The sequence below is a fragment of the Arachis ipaensis genome, chromosome B8, assembly GCF_059453495.1.
Source record: "Arachis ipaensis isolate K30076 ecotype BB chromosome B8, ASM5945349v1, whole genome shotgun sequence".
NCBI lineage: Eukaryota > Viridiplantae > Streptophyta > Magnoliopsida > Fabales > Fabaceae > Arachis > Arachis ipaensis.
Window position 1 is genome coordinate 48,894,242 of NC_142443.1, and position 16,029 is coordinate 48,910,270.

The following is a 16,029-nucleotide window of genomic DNA, read 5'->3' on the forward strand; positions in this document are numbered from 1 at the left end:
CAAGCATGGTTTCATGTTTCCTTTCCCAAGGTTCCCATGAAACCCAATTGCATTCAATCTCTTTCCCAAGATAATTGAGTACTAAGTCTTAAGAACGAAATTCCTTCTAGCAAATCAAAGAGAAGATGAAGAGAAGAAGGATTTCACTATCATCAATCCATAAAGTACAACAGAGCTCCCTCTCTCAATGAGAGGGAAGTTAGCTACTCATAGCTCAAAAAGTACTCAAAAATGAAGTGTAAAAATGGATCTAAAAATGACTGCTTAACCCCCTTTCTTCAGTATCCTTGGGGGTATTTATACTACTCCTAGTAAAATAAAAGAATTACAAAAATGAAAAAGGAAAATTACATTTTGGAGAGAAAAGAAAACAATCAATAAGCATGACTTCTCAGCTGGCGTGTGGCTGGCGCTTTTCTGGCGTGTCACGTGCCCTTCATTTCCAGCTTGGCGTGCCACGCCTAATCCTTCAAGTGGCACGCTCGTCCCTCTCTCAACCTTGGCATGCCACGCCTTCGAACTCAAGTGGCACGTCATAGTGGATTTCTTGTGTTGGCGTGCCACGCCTTCGAACTCAAGTGGCATGCCCCTTGCCTTTCTCACTTCTCTTTGCCTCTGAAAACTTGTACTGGCGTGCCACGCCCAAGGTCTAGCATGCCACGCCCTTACTTCATACTTGGCTAGGCTTCTCTGGAAAGTTGAACTAGCGTGGCACGCCCAGGGTATGGCATGCCACGCCCCTTTTGCGAGTGAGTGGTTCCTCTGTTTGGCGTGCCACTGATGAGCGGATAATTTATACGCTTTTTGGCATTGTTTTTACATAGTTGTTAATATGATTTAATTAGTTTTTAGTATATTTTTATTAGTTTTTAAATAAAAATAACATTTTTGGACTTTACTATGAGTTTGTGTGTTTTTCTGTGATTTCAGGTAATTTCTGGCTGAAATTTAGGGACCTGAACAAAAATCTGATTCAGAGGCTGAAAAAGGACTACAGATGCTGTTGGATTCTGACCTCCATGCACTCGAAATGGATTTTCTGGAGCTAAAGGAGTCCAAATGGTGCGCTCTCAAATGAGTTGGAAAGTAGACATCCAAGGCTTTCCAGCAATATATAATAGTCCATACTTTTCTCAAAGATAAATGACATAAACTGGCGTTCAACGCCAGTTCCATGTTGCATTATGGCGTTAAACGCCAGAAATAGGTTACAAGTTATAGTTAAACGCCCAAAACAGGCTACAACCTGGCGTTTAACTCCAGAAATAGCCTAGGCATGTGTAACGCTCAAGTCTCAGCCCCAGCACACACCATGTGGGCCCCGAAAGTAGATTTCTGCACTATCTATCGTAGTTTACTCATTTACTGTAAACCTAGGTTACTAGTTTAGTATTTAAACAACTTTTAGAGATTTATTATGGATCTCATGACATTTTCACGATTTATATTGTATCTCTACGGCATGAGTCTCTAAACTCCATGATTGGGGGTGATGAGCTCTGCTTTGTCTCGATGAATTAATGCAATTACTTCTGTTTTCTATTCAATCACGCTTGTTTCTATTCTAAGATACCCGCTCGTACTTAACCGTGATGAATGTGATGATCCATGACACTCATCACCATTCTCAACCTATGAACGCGTGCCTGACAACCACTTCCGTTCTACCTTAGATTGAGAGTGTATCTCTTAGCCTCTTGGTTCATGATCAGAGTCTTCGTGGTATAGGCTAGAATTATTGGCGGCCATTCCTGAGATCCGGAAAGTCTAAACCTTGTCTGTGGTATTCCGAGTAGGATCTGGGAAGGGATGACTATGACGAGCTTCAAACTCACGAGTGCTGGGCGTAGTGACAGACGCAAAAGGATCAATGGATCCTATTCCAACATGAGTGGGAACCGACAGATGATTAGTCGTGCGGTGACAGCGCATTTGGACCATTTTCACTGAGAGGACGGATGGTAGCCATTGACAACGGTGATCCACCAACATACAGCTTGCCATGGAAGGAGACCTGTGTGTATGAAGAAGAAGACAGTAGGAAAGCAGAGATTCAGAAGACAGAGCATCTCCAAAACCTCAATTTGTTCTCTATTACTGCATAACAAGTAACCTTTATTTCATGTTATTTAGTTTTCATAAACAAAAGTAATTTTTATTATTAATCTCCTGACTAAGATTTACAAGATAACCATAGATTGCTTCATGCCAACAATCTCCGTGGGATCGACCCTTACTCACGTAAGGTATTACTTGGACGACCCAGTGCACTTGCTGGTTAGTTGTGCGGAGTTGTGAAAAGTGTGAATCACAATTTTGTGCACCAAGTTTTTGGTGCCGTTGCCGGGGATTGTTCGAATTTGGACAACTGACGGTTTATTTTGTTGCTTAGATTAGGAAAAATTTATCTTTTTAGTTTAGAGTCACTAAAATTGGGTCTTCTATTATTGTTTTTGGTTGAAATTTTTTTTAAACCCTTATTTTCTCTTTTTAAATTTTTCTAAAATTTTTATAAACTAATAATTGAGTTTTTCTGTTTGAGTTTAGTTTCATATTTTAAGTTTGGTGTCAATTGCATGTTTTTACTTTCTTTTAAATTTTCGACTTTGTGTTCATTGTTCTTTCTTGATCTTCAAGGTGTTTCTTGCTATTTTTCTTGTTTGATCTTTAGTTTTTCCTGTTCTGTGTGTTTTCTTATTTTTCTTGTGCATTTTCAAATTATCAGTATACAAAAAAAATATATTTATACATTAAATACTTTTTTAAAAACACTTTAAATTTATAGCTCAATTGGCTAGAGCATTGTGCTTATGTTCTTGGTAATTGGAATCCTCCTTTTAAAACTTTTTCAAAAATAATTTTTCTTTGATTAAATCTCATGTCAAACTTTTAAGTTTGGCGTTCTCTTGTTATTTTTCTTATTTATTTTCGAAAACTTATTTTTAGTTTTCTAAAAGTTTTAAGTTTGGTGTTCTTTTTATGTTCTTGTGAGTCTTCAAGGTGTTCTTGAGGCTTCTTTGTGGTTTGATCTTAAAATCTTTAAGTTTGGTGTTCCTTGATATTTTTCCTCCAAAACTTTCGAAAAACAAGGAGCATTAGATCTAAAAATTTTAAGTCTTGTGTCATTTTATTGTTTTTCTCTTTCCCCCATTAAATTCAAAAATATCTTTGCTCTTTATTTTAAATTGAATTTTCGAAAATTACTTTTAAAAATTCAGATTTTTATTTTAAAAATCAAATCTTTTCAAAATTCAAAATCTTTTTCAAAAATCATATCCAAAGTTTTTCAAATCTTCTTAATTAAGCAATTATTTTCATTTTCAAATTTAATTTTTTTTGGTTTTCGAAATTTACATTTTAATTTCTAATTATTTTATTTCATTTTATCTTTTTTTTTTATTTATCTTAATAATTTGGTTTGTTCTACTTAAACAAAATAAAAACAAAAATATATTTTCTTTGCGATTCATATCAATTCCATTTTATCCATCATGGACCTAAGTGGAAATGAACAGTCCAAAAGGACTCTGGGGTCATATGCTAATCCCACTACTACTGCATATGGGAGTAGTATATGTATACCTCCCATCAAAGCAGACAGTTTTGAGCTAAATCCTCAACTCATTGTCATGGTGCAGCAAAACTGCCAGTATTCCGGTCTTCCACAGGAAGAACCTACTGAGTTTCTGGCAAAATTATTGTAAATTGCTGACACAGTACGTGACAAGGAGGTAGATCAGGATGTATACAGGCTGTTACTATTTCCATTTGCTGTAAAAGATCAAGCTAAAAGGTGGTTAAACAACCAACCCACAGCAAGCATAAGAACATGGAAACAGTTATCAGACAAATTCCTGAATCAATATTTCCCTCCAAAAAGGATGACACAGCTAAGGCTGGACATCCAAGGCTTTAAACAAGAGGATAATGAATCCCTTTATAATGCCTGGGAGAGGTACAGAGGGATGCTAAGGAAATGTCCCTCTGAAATGTTTTCAGAGTTGGTGCAATTAGACATCTTCTACTATGGGCTTACAGAAAGAGCTCAGATATCTCTAGACCACTCAGCTGGTGGATCTATACACATGAGAAAAACTATTGAAGAGGCTCAAGAGCTTATTGATATAGTTGCTAGAAATCAGCATCTATACATAAGTAGTGGGTCCTCCGTAAAAGAAGAAGCCAAAGCAGTGTCCACTGAACTTGGCCCTTCAGAACAAGTTGCTGAACTCAATCAACAATTGTGTTTTCTAACAAAACAGCTAGCAGAATTCAAGGAGATGCTACAAGACACTAGAAATGCTAATAAAAATATGGAAGCACAATTGAATCAGACAAAACAGCAGTTATCAAAGCAGATAACAGAAGAGTGCCAGGCAGTTCAATTAAGAAGTGGGAAAACATTAAATACCTCACTTCAGAGCAGTAGAAAGTCAAGAAAAGAACAACTGACAGAGGATGAGCAAAATATTATCCAAAATCCCTCTGAGGACAGTAAGAGCCCAGAGAGAAATAACTCTGGCATTCAAACGCCAGAAAAGGATGCAAAGTTGGCGTTAAACGCCCAACCCACGCGCAGTTCTGGCGTTCAAACGCCAGAAACAGGCAAGGAGCTGGTGTCAAACGCCCAATGGAAGCTCAGTTCTGGCGTTCAAATGCCAGTGAGGGATCAGACACACATAAGTGCTGATAGCAACCCCTCCCAACCACCTCTGTAGGAAATAAACTTGCAGCAACTAAGGTTGAGGAATACAAAGCCAAGATGCCTTATCCTCAAAAACTATGCCAAGAGGAGTAGGATAAGCAATTTGCCCGCTTTGCAGACTATCTCAGGACTCTTGAAATAAATATTCCGTTTGTAGAGGAACTTGAGCAAATACCCTCTTATGCCAAGTTCATGAAAGAGTTCTTGAGTCATAAGAAGGATTGGAGAGAAACTGAAAGAGTTCTCCTCACTGAAGAATGCAGTGTAGTCATTCTGTAAAGCTTCCCAGAAAAGCTTAAAGATCCCGGGAGCTTTATGATACCATGCATATTAGAGGATAATTGCACCAAGACAGCTTTATGTGATCTTGGGGCAAGCATCAACCTAATACCTGCATCCACTATCAGAAAGCTTGGTTTAACTGAAGAAGTCAAACCAACCCGGATATGTCTCCAACTTGCAGATGGCTCCATTAAATACCCATCAAGCATGATTGAAGACATGATTGTTAGGGTTGGGCCATTCGCCTTTCCCACTGACTTTATAGTGCTGAAAATGGAGGAGCAGAAGAGTGCTACTCTCATTCTAGGAAGACCTTTCCTAGCAGCTGGACGAACTCTCATTGATGTCCAAAAGGGGGAAGTAACCCTGAGAGTCAATGAGGATGAGTTTAAGTTAAATGCTGTCAAAGCCATTGATAAACCCATATTTTATGATACATTTTGTGCTTAATTTGAGTGATTTATTCAATCCTTCATCCACTTATTCATATTAATTGCATGGTTTTACTTCTCCTTCCTTATTATGTAATGTATATGAAAAACATATTTCCTATGCTTTAAAATTAATTATTTTAATTACCTTTATTTCCATTCAATGCCGTGATTAGTGTCTTGAGTAGTTTCAGATCTTCTAATGCAGGAATGACTCAAAGGATGGAAAGGAAACATACAAAAATGGAAGGAAAGCACAAAATGGAGTCCTTGAAGAAACTGGCATCCACGCGATCGCATGGACGACGCGATCGCGCGCCAAGAGCAAAGAAGCAGCGACGCGGCTGCATGACTGACGCGATCGCGCGACTTGAGCAAATCGCATACGACGCGGACGTGTGACCGACGCGACCGCATGACAAGAAAAACTCCAGATGACGCGACCGCGTGACCCACGCAGACGCGTGACAGAGGCCACGTACCAGAAATTACAGGATACGCCCCCAGCGATTTCTGAAGCCCTTTTGGCCCAGATCCAAGTGCAGAAAACACAGATTGGAGGTTATAAAGTGGAGGAATGCATACATTAAAGGGAACTCACCAATTAGTTACTTTTCATGATTTAGGTTTAGTTTAGAGAGAGATTATCTCTCTCTTTTAGGATTAGGATTTAGGATTTCTCTCTTTGGGAGTAACTCTCGATCCCAGGTTTAATGTTCCTTTACTTTAAGCTTCCCTTTCACTTTTGTTCATCCCATTACTTTAGATGATTATTTACTTTGCAATTTGATTTATGAATTCTTCCATGTTACAGATTACTCTTTTGAATTAATGTTATTTGAGGTATTTCAGTTTAATATTGCTTTCTCTTATTTACATTATTGTTATTCCCATCTGAAGACATTTTTTATTCCAGTAGATTTACTTTTCTCCTTTTAGTTTTGGTTAAGAAATTAGTAACTCAGGAGTTATCAAACTCAACATGATTGATAATTGTTATCTTTGTTAATTGAATTGAACTTCAATAATCCCAATCTTTTCTTAGGAAATAAATAGGATCCGAAGATCAAACCAATTAATCCCTTGACCTTCCTTTATATTAGTAAAGGCTAACAAAGTGGAATTACGATTCAATTATTATCATCATTGATAAGGATAGCCAAGATAGGACCTCTAATTTCTCATACCTTACCAAAAGTTTGCTTTACAGTTATTTATCTATTTTTAATTGCCATTTAATTTACTCGTCATTAAATTACTTGTTCCTCATTCTTGAAACCCCAATTCTATAATCTTCATAACCAATAATAAGAACATACTTCCCTGCAGTTCCTTGAGAAGACGACCCGAGGTTTAAATACTCGGTTATCAATTTTAAAAGGGGTTTGTTACTTGTGACAACCAAAATGTTTTATACGAAGAGATTTTTGTTGGTTTAGAGACTATATCTACAACACGACTATTTTTATAAAATTCTTTACTGGCAAAAATCTTGTTCGTCAGCCATGCAGCATCCAGACACACCAAAAGACTGCATGAAAGTCGATCTTATTGACTTTTTGGTAGAGGAGATCAATATGGCTGAGAGTCTCAAATCAGGGCTGGAAGACATCTTTAAAGATGTTCAGCCTGATCTGGAGGATTCAGAGGAATTGAAAGAGCCTCTGAAACTTCCTCAGGAAGAGGAAAAACCTCCTAAACCCGAGCTCAAACCATTACCACCATCCCTGAAATATGCATTTCTAGGAGAAGGTGACACTTTTCCAGTGATCATAAGCTCTGCTTTAAGTCCACTGGAAAAGGAAGCACTACTTCAAGTGCTAAGGACACACAAGATAGCTCTTGGGTGGTCCATAAGTGATCTTAAGGGCATCAGCCCCGCAAGATGCATGCACAAAATCCTATTGAAGGACAATGCTAAGCCAGTGGTTCAACCACAGAGGCGGCTAAATCCAGCGATGAAGTTATTTATCCCATTTTTTCACCAAGTTACTAGAGGCTGGGATTATTTATCCCATTTTTGATAGCCCCTGGGTGAGCCCTGTCCAAGTTGTCCCCAAAAAGGGAGGCATGATAGTGGTTCATAATGAAAAAAATGAACTGGTTCCTACAAGAACTGTTACAGGGTGGCGCATGTGTATTGACTACAGAAGGCTCAATACAGCCACCATAAAGGATCATTTTCCTTTACCATTCATAGACCAGTTGCTAGAAAGACTAGCAGGTCATGATTATTACTGCTTTTTGGATGGCTATTTAGGCTACAACCAAATTGCAGTAGATCCCCAGGATCAAGAGAAAATAACATTCACATGTCCATCTGGAGTATTTGCCTACAGAAGGATGCCATTTGGGCTGTGTAATGCACCTGCAACCTTTCAGAGATGCATGCTCTCTATTTTCTCTGATATGGTGGAAAAATTTCTGAAAGTCTTCATGGATGACTTCTCAGTATATGGAGACTCATTCAGCTCCTGTCTTGATCACCTGACACTGGTTCTAAAAAGATGCCAAGAGACTAACCTGGTTTTAAACTGGGAAAAATGTCACTTTATGGTGACTGAAAGGATTGTCCTTGGGCACAAGATTTCGAACAAGGGAATAGAGGTGGATCAAGCTAAGGTAGAGGTAATTGAAAAATTACCACCACCTGCCAATGTTAAGGCAATCAGAAGCTTTCTGGGGCATGCAGGATTCTATAGGAGGTTTATAAAGGATTTTTCAAAAATTACAAAACCTCTAAGCAACCTGCTAGCTGCTGACACGCCATTTGTATTTGACACAGAGTGTCTGCAGGCTTTGAAACTCTGAAAGCTAAGCTGGTCACAGCACTAGTTATTTCTGTACCAGACTGGACATTATCATTCCAACTAATGTGTGATACCAATGACCATGCCATTGGTGCAGTATTGGGGCAGAGGCATGACAAGCTTCTGCATGTCATTTATTATGCTAACCGTGTTTTAAATGATGCTCAGAAAAATTACACAACCACAGAAAAAGAATTGCTTGCAGTGGTTTATGCCATTGACAAGTTTAGATCATACTTAGTAGGATCAAAAGTGATTGTCTACACTGACCATGCTGCTCTTAAATATCTACTTACAAAGCAGGATTCAAAACCCAGGCTCATAAGATGGGTGTTACTTCTGCAAGAGTTTGATATAGAAATAAGAGACAGAAAAGGGATAGAAAACCAAGTGGCTGATCATCTGTCCCAGATAGAACCAGTAGAAGGGGCGTCGTTTCCCTCTATTGAGATCTCTGAAACCTTTCCAAATGAGCATTTGTTCGCCGTTCAGAAAATACCATGGTTTTCAGATATTGCAAACTATAAAGCTGCAAGGTTCATACCCAAGGAGTACAGCAGGCAACAAAAGAAAAAATTAATTACTGATGCAAAGTACTACTTGTGGGATGAACCCTATCTCTTTAAGAGATGTGCAGACGGAATAATCCGTAGGTGTGTGCCTAGAGAAGAAGCACAGAAGATCTTATGGCATTGCCATGGGTCACAATATGGAGGCCACTTCGGAGGTGAGCGAACAGCCACCAAGGTCCTCCAATGTGGCTTCTACTGGCCTACCCTCTATAGAGATTCCCGAGAGTTTGTACGTAACTGTGACAGTTGCCAGAGAGCTGGTAATCTGCCTCATGGTTACGCCATGCCTCAACAAGAAATCTTGGAGATTCAGTTGTTTGATGTATGGGGTATTGACTTCATGGGGCCTTTCCCACCATCATACTCAAATACTTATATTCTGGTGGCAGTCGACAATGTATCCAAATGGGTAGAGGTCATTGCCACACCCACTAATGATACTAAGACAGTGCTGAAGTTCCTCCAGAAATATATCTTCAGCAGGTTTGGTGTCCCTAGAGCACTAATTAGTGATGGGGCACTCACTTCTGCAACAAACAGCTTTACTCTGCTATGGTCCGATATGGAATTAGCCACAAGGTGGCAACTCCATATCATCCACAGACAAACGGGCAAGCTGAAGTCTCTAATAGAGAACTAAAAAGAATCCTGGAATAGACTGTAAGTACCCGTAGATAGGACTGGGCGAGAAGCTTAGATGATGCTCTGTAGGCTTACAGAACAGCATTCAAGACTCCTATAGTGACCTCTCCATACCAGCTTGTGTATGGTAAGGCCTGTCATCTGCCCGTGGAACTGGAGCATAAGGCCTACTGGGCAACCAAATTCCTAAACTTTGATGCCAGATTAGCTGGAGAAAAAAGATTGTTCCAGCTAAATGAGCTAGAGGAATTCAGACTCACTGCTTTCGAAAATGCCCAGCTTTACAAAGAGAACGCAAAAAGGTGGCATGACAGAAAGCTGTCATCTAGAGTCTTTGAACCAGGACAGAAGGTTCTGCTGTTTAACTCGAGGCTCAGGCTATTCCCCGAGAAACTGAAATCCCGGTGGAGGGGACTATATGTGATTACAAGTGTGTCACCATATGGCTATGTGGAGCTTCAAGACATTGATTCTAATAAGAAGTTCATTGTTAATGGATAGAGAATCAAGCATTATCTTGAAGGCAATGTTGAGCAAGAGTGCTCAAGGCTGAGGCTAGATTAAAAGCTCAGCAAGGTCCAGCTAAGGACAGTAAAGAAGCGCTTGCTGGGAGGCAACCCAGCCATTAGCAAAATCTATTTTTATTTTTTTATTTAAATAATAATTATACGAGTTTAATATAAATAATCTTCAAGGTAAAGTATCAATTGCATAAGTTCACAGGGTTACAGAAGGATTCAGAGTACAAAACAGGGAAAAGAAGCTCACTGGCAAGAAAACGCCAGTAAGAGGTACAATTGGGCGTTAAACGCCCAAAAGAAGCATCTACTGGGCGTTTAACGCCAGTAATTATACCTTTTTGGGCGTTAAACGCCAGAATGGGTACCATTCTTGGCGTTTATGATGCAAGGGCATTTTGGCCACTTTCACTGACCTTTTTTTATTGTTTTTAGGGTAGTTTCATGCATTTTCTTAGGGAATAAGCAAGTTTTGGGTAGAATTTCACTTACATCTTGATTCAGGCATACATTGTGCACTTTACATGATTTCATGAGAACTTTGCATGAATTATATGACAAATTAGATGATGCATATCTCATGACTTAGATTAGAACTTTGATGCACTTTATTGCTTGATTTCAGGACAAAGGAAGCAATGAAGAACCACGTCAGCAGCCACGTTAGTCTAACTAACGTGACCTCTAACGTGGAATGGGAGCTAACATGCAAAGTTAATGATAAAAGTAATCACCAATAACGCCCTCGAAGCCATAATAGCCCACGTTAAGAGCCACGTTAACTAAGTTAACGTGAACTCTAACGTGGAAGAAAGAAGTAAAGCCAACATTAGTGACACTTACCTTTGTCACCAACGTTGGACCAAGCTCACAATTGGCCACGTTAAGAGCCACGTTAACTCAGTTAACGTGGACTCTAACGTTGAGAAGCAAAAGAGAAGCCAACGTTAGTGACACTTACCTTTGTCACTAACATTGAGCTAAGCCACAATGAGCCACGTTAACTCCCACGTTAACTTAGTTAACGTGGAAGCTAACGTGGAGGGAGCAAGAATCGCCAACGTTAGTGATACTCACCTTTGTCACTAACGTTGGAATGAGCCAATGTGAGCAACGTTAACTCCCACGTTAACTTAGTTAACGTGGAAGCTAATGTGGATAATGGAATACTGAGCCAACGTTAGTGACACTCACTTTTGTCACTAACGTTGGAAATGGATATCATTGCTACGTTAGAAGCCACGTTAACCTAGTTAACGTGGACTCTAACGTGGGAAGTAGGGACACATTGGAACGTTAGTGACAAAGGTAAGTGTCACTAACGTTCTCGAAAGATTGGCAAGCTTACGTTAAGAGCCACGTTAACCTAGTTAACGTGGACTCTAACGTAGGGGGAAGGGAAGACTCTCAACGTTATTGGGAAAGGTGAGTCCCAATAACGTGTGCGAAGGACCAAGAGGCAACGTTAGTGGTCACGTTAGTGCCACTAACGTTGAAGTTAACGTGGATCATCCCTGGGTGAGGAACGTTAGTGAAAAAGGTGATTTTCACTAACATTCTCGAACCCACAATTCTCACTTAACGTTGACGCCACTAACGTCCTGAGCTAAAGACCATTCCTACTTCACACTTTCTCCCTGCAAGTAAAGCTAAGCCCACTGTAGAAGATAACTGCTTCAAACTCAAGATCCAAAGGCCCATATCCAAGACTTGAAGAACCAACTAGAAGATCAGAAGAGTAGTATATATAGGGGTAGTTTTGAATTAGAAAAAAAAGCTTTTGGGGGAATTGGAAATTGAGAACTACTCTCTGTATAATTTACTTTCTCTGCACTTCTAGTTCTAGTTTTCATGATGTATTCTCCATCTTTGTTTTCTATTTCCAGAGCTATGAACAACTAAACCCCTTTCATTGGGTTAGGGAGCTCTGTTGTAATTTGATGGATCAATACTAATTTTCATTACTCTTCTTCTATCTTTTCTCTTGATTTTACTAGAAAGCTTTTAATCTTCATCCAATTGGGTAGTTATCTTGGAAAAGAAGCTATTCATACTTGGATCTCTTCTGAACCTTGGAAGAGGAATGAAGAGATCATGCTAGAAATGCTTTCTCATGTTGGACCAAATTGGGTTTGGATGGGTATGGTGACTATAATCCTACCAACACTTGATTTGGGAATGCATATGGTATAATCAGTGACCATACTTCATCTCTTCTCATGAGCAATTGACCAAGGAATTGGCTATTGATCATGATTTGAGAGATTGAATTACCTAGGAATTGGAATTCGATCACTTAAGATTGCCAAGGAGATCAATGAATGCATTGATTGAGGAAGAGATGGAAGTGAACTTGATCCGGAGAATGCAACATCTCCTACACCCAATGAATCCCCATTTCTGATCTTACCCATTCTCTTTAACTTCTACAATTTACTTTTATGAGCATCTTCCCCATTCCCATTTACAATTCGTCAATTTACTTTCCGTCATTTACTTTCAGCACTTTACTTCCGGCATTTACATTTCCTGCTATTTACTTTCCCGCCATTTAATTTCCTGCAACTCTCAAACCAAATTCTACTTCGCTCAACTAGAACATTCCTCTAATTAAAGTTGCTTGACCAATCAATCCCTGTGGGATTCGACCTCACTCTATTGTGAGTTTTTACTTGACGACAATTCGGTACACTTGCCGAAGGAAAATTGTTGAGAGACAAGTTTTCGTGTGCATCAAGTTTATGGCGCCGTTGCCGGGGATTGATTTTGTATCAACAATGATTAAATTAGAGTATAACTAGATTGAGCATTTTTCTTTTGTTTGATTTAAATCTCTGTTTGAGTTAATTACTTTCAGTTTTAGTTATTATCCTCCCTTCCCCCCTACTCCTTTTTCTTAGTTATTTACCATTCATTTCACTAACCCACTAACTGTTTGATATATTGCATCACTCACACTAACAGCAATTTTAACAAGAATAGTCTCTGCCTCTAGTTCCTTGCTTGTGCCTTGTTGGTTGTATGACAGGGAGAAGAAGCGGGGCTTCAACTTCATTTGATTCTAAACCTGAGAGGACCTTCCTTAGATTAAGGAGGGAAGCAAGAGGAAAGAGAGTAGTTGGTGCTGAGGAGGAGGAAGAGTATTTTGAACCAGACATGGATGAAAACATGGAGAACCATCATGAAGAAGAGACTCATAACCATGGCAGAGAGGGTCTAGCAAATCATGCTGGGCAAGAGAGAAGAGTTCTGGGTTCTTACATCAACCAAAACCCAGGAAACTGTAGGAGTATCATCCAAAGGCCAACCATACATGCCAACAACTTTGAACTAAAGCCACAGCTCATCACCCTTGTTCAGAACAACTGTTCATTCGGAGGGAGTGTCCAAGAAGACCCCAATCAATATCTAACCACCTTCCTGAGGATATGTGATAATGTGAAGTCTAATGGTGTTCATCCTGACACCTATAGACTACTTCTGTTCCCTTTTTCACTCAAGGACAAGGCATCTAAATGGCTGGAATCCTTCCCAAAGGAGAGTTTAGCAACCTGGGAAGATGTGGTAAACAAATTCTTGGCAAGATTCTATCCTCCTCAACAGATTAACAGGCTGAGAGCTGAGGTGCAAACATTCAGGCAGCAGGATGGTGAAACTCTATATGAAGCATGGGAGAGGTTTAAGGACCTGACAAGAAGGTGTCCACCAGATATGTTCAATGAATGGGTGCAGCTACATATTTTCTATGAAGGCCTTTCTTATGAATCAAAGAAGGCAGTAGACCATTCATCCCGGGGGATCTCTGAACAAGAAGAAGACCATTGAAGAAGCCATAGATGTCATTGAAATTGTAGCTGAGAATGACTACTTCTATGCTTCTGAAAGAGGCAACACTAGAGGAGTGATGGAGCTGAACAATATGGATGCACTGCTGGCCCAAAATAAGCTTATTACCAAGCAGCTGGCTGACTTCACCAAGAAGATGGAGAGGAACCAAGTGGCAGCAATCACCACCTCATCAGCAATCCAAGAGGGAGTGAATGCTGAGGCAGAGGAGGAGCAAGAGCAAGCCAACTACATTGGAAACTCACCTAGGTAAACCCATGATCAATACTCCAAAACCTACAATCCTGGATGGAGGAATCACCTAAACTTTGGGTGGGAAAATCAACAAGATAAAAACCAAGATCAGAGACGTCACAACCCCAACAACCATGCAGCTCACCAACATTCCACACAAAGATCATATCAACACCACCCTAACAACAACTCTCCACATCCATACCAAAACCAGCATAATCCAACTCACCCATCCACTCTCGACTCACCCTCATCTGAAGATAGACTCTCCAAAATTGAGACTATGCTTGAGGGCATATGCAAAGAGATTCAAGACAGTAAGGCATTCCAAGAAGAAGTGCAGTCCAATATGCAGAATCAAGATGCTGCCATCAAGAAATTTGAGACACAAATTGGCTACCTATTCAAGAGAATTTCCAGCCACAACCCTCACAGCGATGCAGACTCAAACCAAAGGGAGGAATGTCAGGCTATAACCCTCAGAAGTGGAAAAGAATTGAAGGAGACTCCCAAGCAACCCCAAGAGAAAGATCCAATTGGTAAGAAGGAGGACCAAGATGAAGTTCAAATCCCCACCTCCAACTCACGTCAAAAGGAAGGAGAGCTGAAGCCATATGTTCCGAAAGTACCATATCCTCAATAACTGAAGCAGAAAAGGGATGATAACCAGTTCTCCAGATTTTTAGAAATCTTCAAGAAATTACAGATTAACATACCCTTTGCTGAAGCAATAGAGCAAATGCCGCTCTATGCCAAGTTCTTGAAGGAATTGATGACTAAGAAGAGAAGTTGGAAGAGCAACGAGACTGTGATACTAACCGAAGAATGTAGTGCTATCATTCAGCATAAACTACCCTAGAAATTAAAGGATCCTGGGAGCTTCCAGATCCCTTGTATTATAGGGGAGATCACAGTGGAGAAAGCTCTATGTGACTTAGGAGCCAGCATAAATCTGATGTCAGTAGCTGTGATGAGAAAAATGAAGATCGAGGAGGCTAAGCCAACAAAAATGGCCCTACAACTGGCAGACCAATCGTTCAAGTTCCCTCATGGTATAGTGGAAGATTTGCTGGTGAAGGTGGGGGATTTTATTTTCCCAGCAGACTTTGTGGTGTTGGACATGCAGGAGGAAGCCAAGGCCTCCATCATTCTGGGAAGACCGTTCTTAGCTACTGCTAGAGCTGTCATTGATGTCAAAAAAGGTGATCTCACCTTGAGATTACACAATGAAAAAATGACATTCAATGTGTTCAAGGCCATGAGTTATCCACCAGAACAATGGGGAGAATGTATGAGGTTGGACTCACTGGAAGATGCAATGCAGGAGAGTTTTGAAGAAGAAGAACCTGAAGGATTAATAGAGGAGGGATTAACAGCTAGTGAAGAGGTTGCAACAGCAAAGATTCATATACAAGGTGCACCAAAGGAAGAGAATGAAAAGTTAGAAGCACCCAAACTTGAACTCAAGGCATTACCACCCACTCTCAAATACGCATACTTAGGAGAGAATGAAAGCTACCCGGTGATCATAAACTCATCCCTCAGCCAAGATCAAGAGGAAGAGTTACTCCAAGTGTTGCAAAAGCATAAGGATGCCATTGGATGGACCCTCGCTGATTTGAAAGGAATCAGTTCGGCCATATGCATGCATAAGATACTGTTGGAAGATGATGCCAAACCATCCATTCAATCCCAAAGGAGGCTGAACCCAAACATGAAGGAAGTGGTGCAGAAAGAAGTTATGACGTTATGGCAGGAAGGGGTAATCTACCCGATTTTAGACAGCCCCTGGGTCAGCCCCGTGCATGTGGTGCCCAAAAAAGGAGGGATCACTGTAGTCCACAATGAGAAAAATGAACTAATTCCTACAAGGACCGTCATAGGATGGCGGATGTGCATAGACTACCGGAAACTCAATGAGGCTACACAAAAGGATCATTTCCCCCTCCCATGCATGGATCAGATGTTGGAAAGACTCGCAGGACACGC

The 16,029-nt window shown here is 40.1% G+C and overlaps 1 non-coding gene across 1 annotated transcript; it reads right to left on the reverse strand.

Moving 5' to 3' along the window:
• Positions 1–13,569: 13,569 nt before the first annotated feature.
• Positions 13,570–13,676, reverse strand: LOC148548001 (small nucleolar RNA R71). Its single transcript, XR_015897878.1, has one exon. It is a non-coding gene; the product is annotated as a small nucleolar RNA R71 (small nucleolar RNA).
• Positions 13,677–16,029: the final 2,353 nt, after the last annotated feature.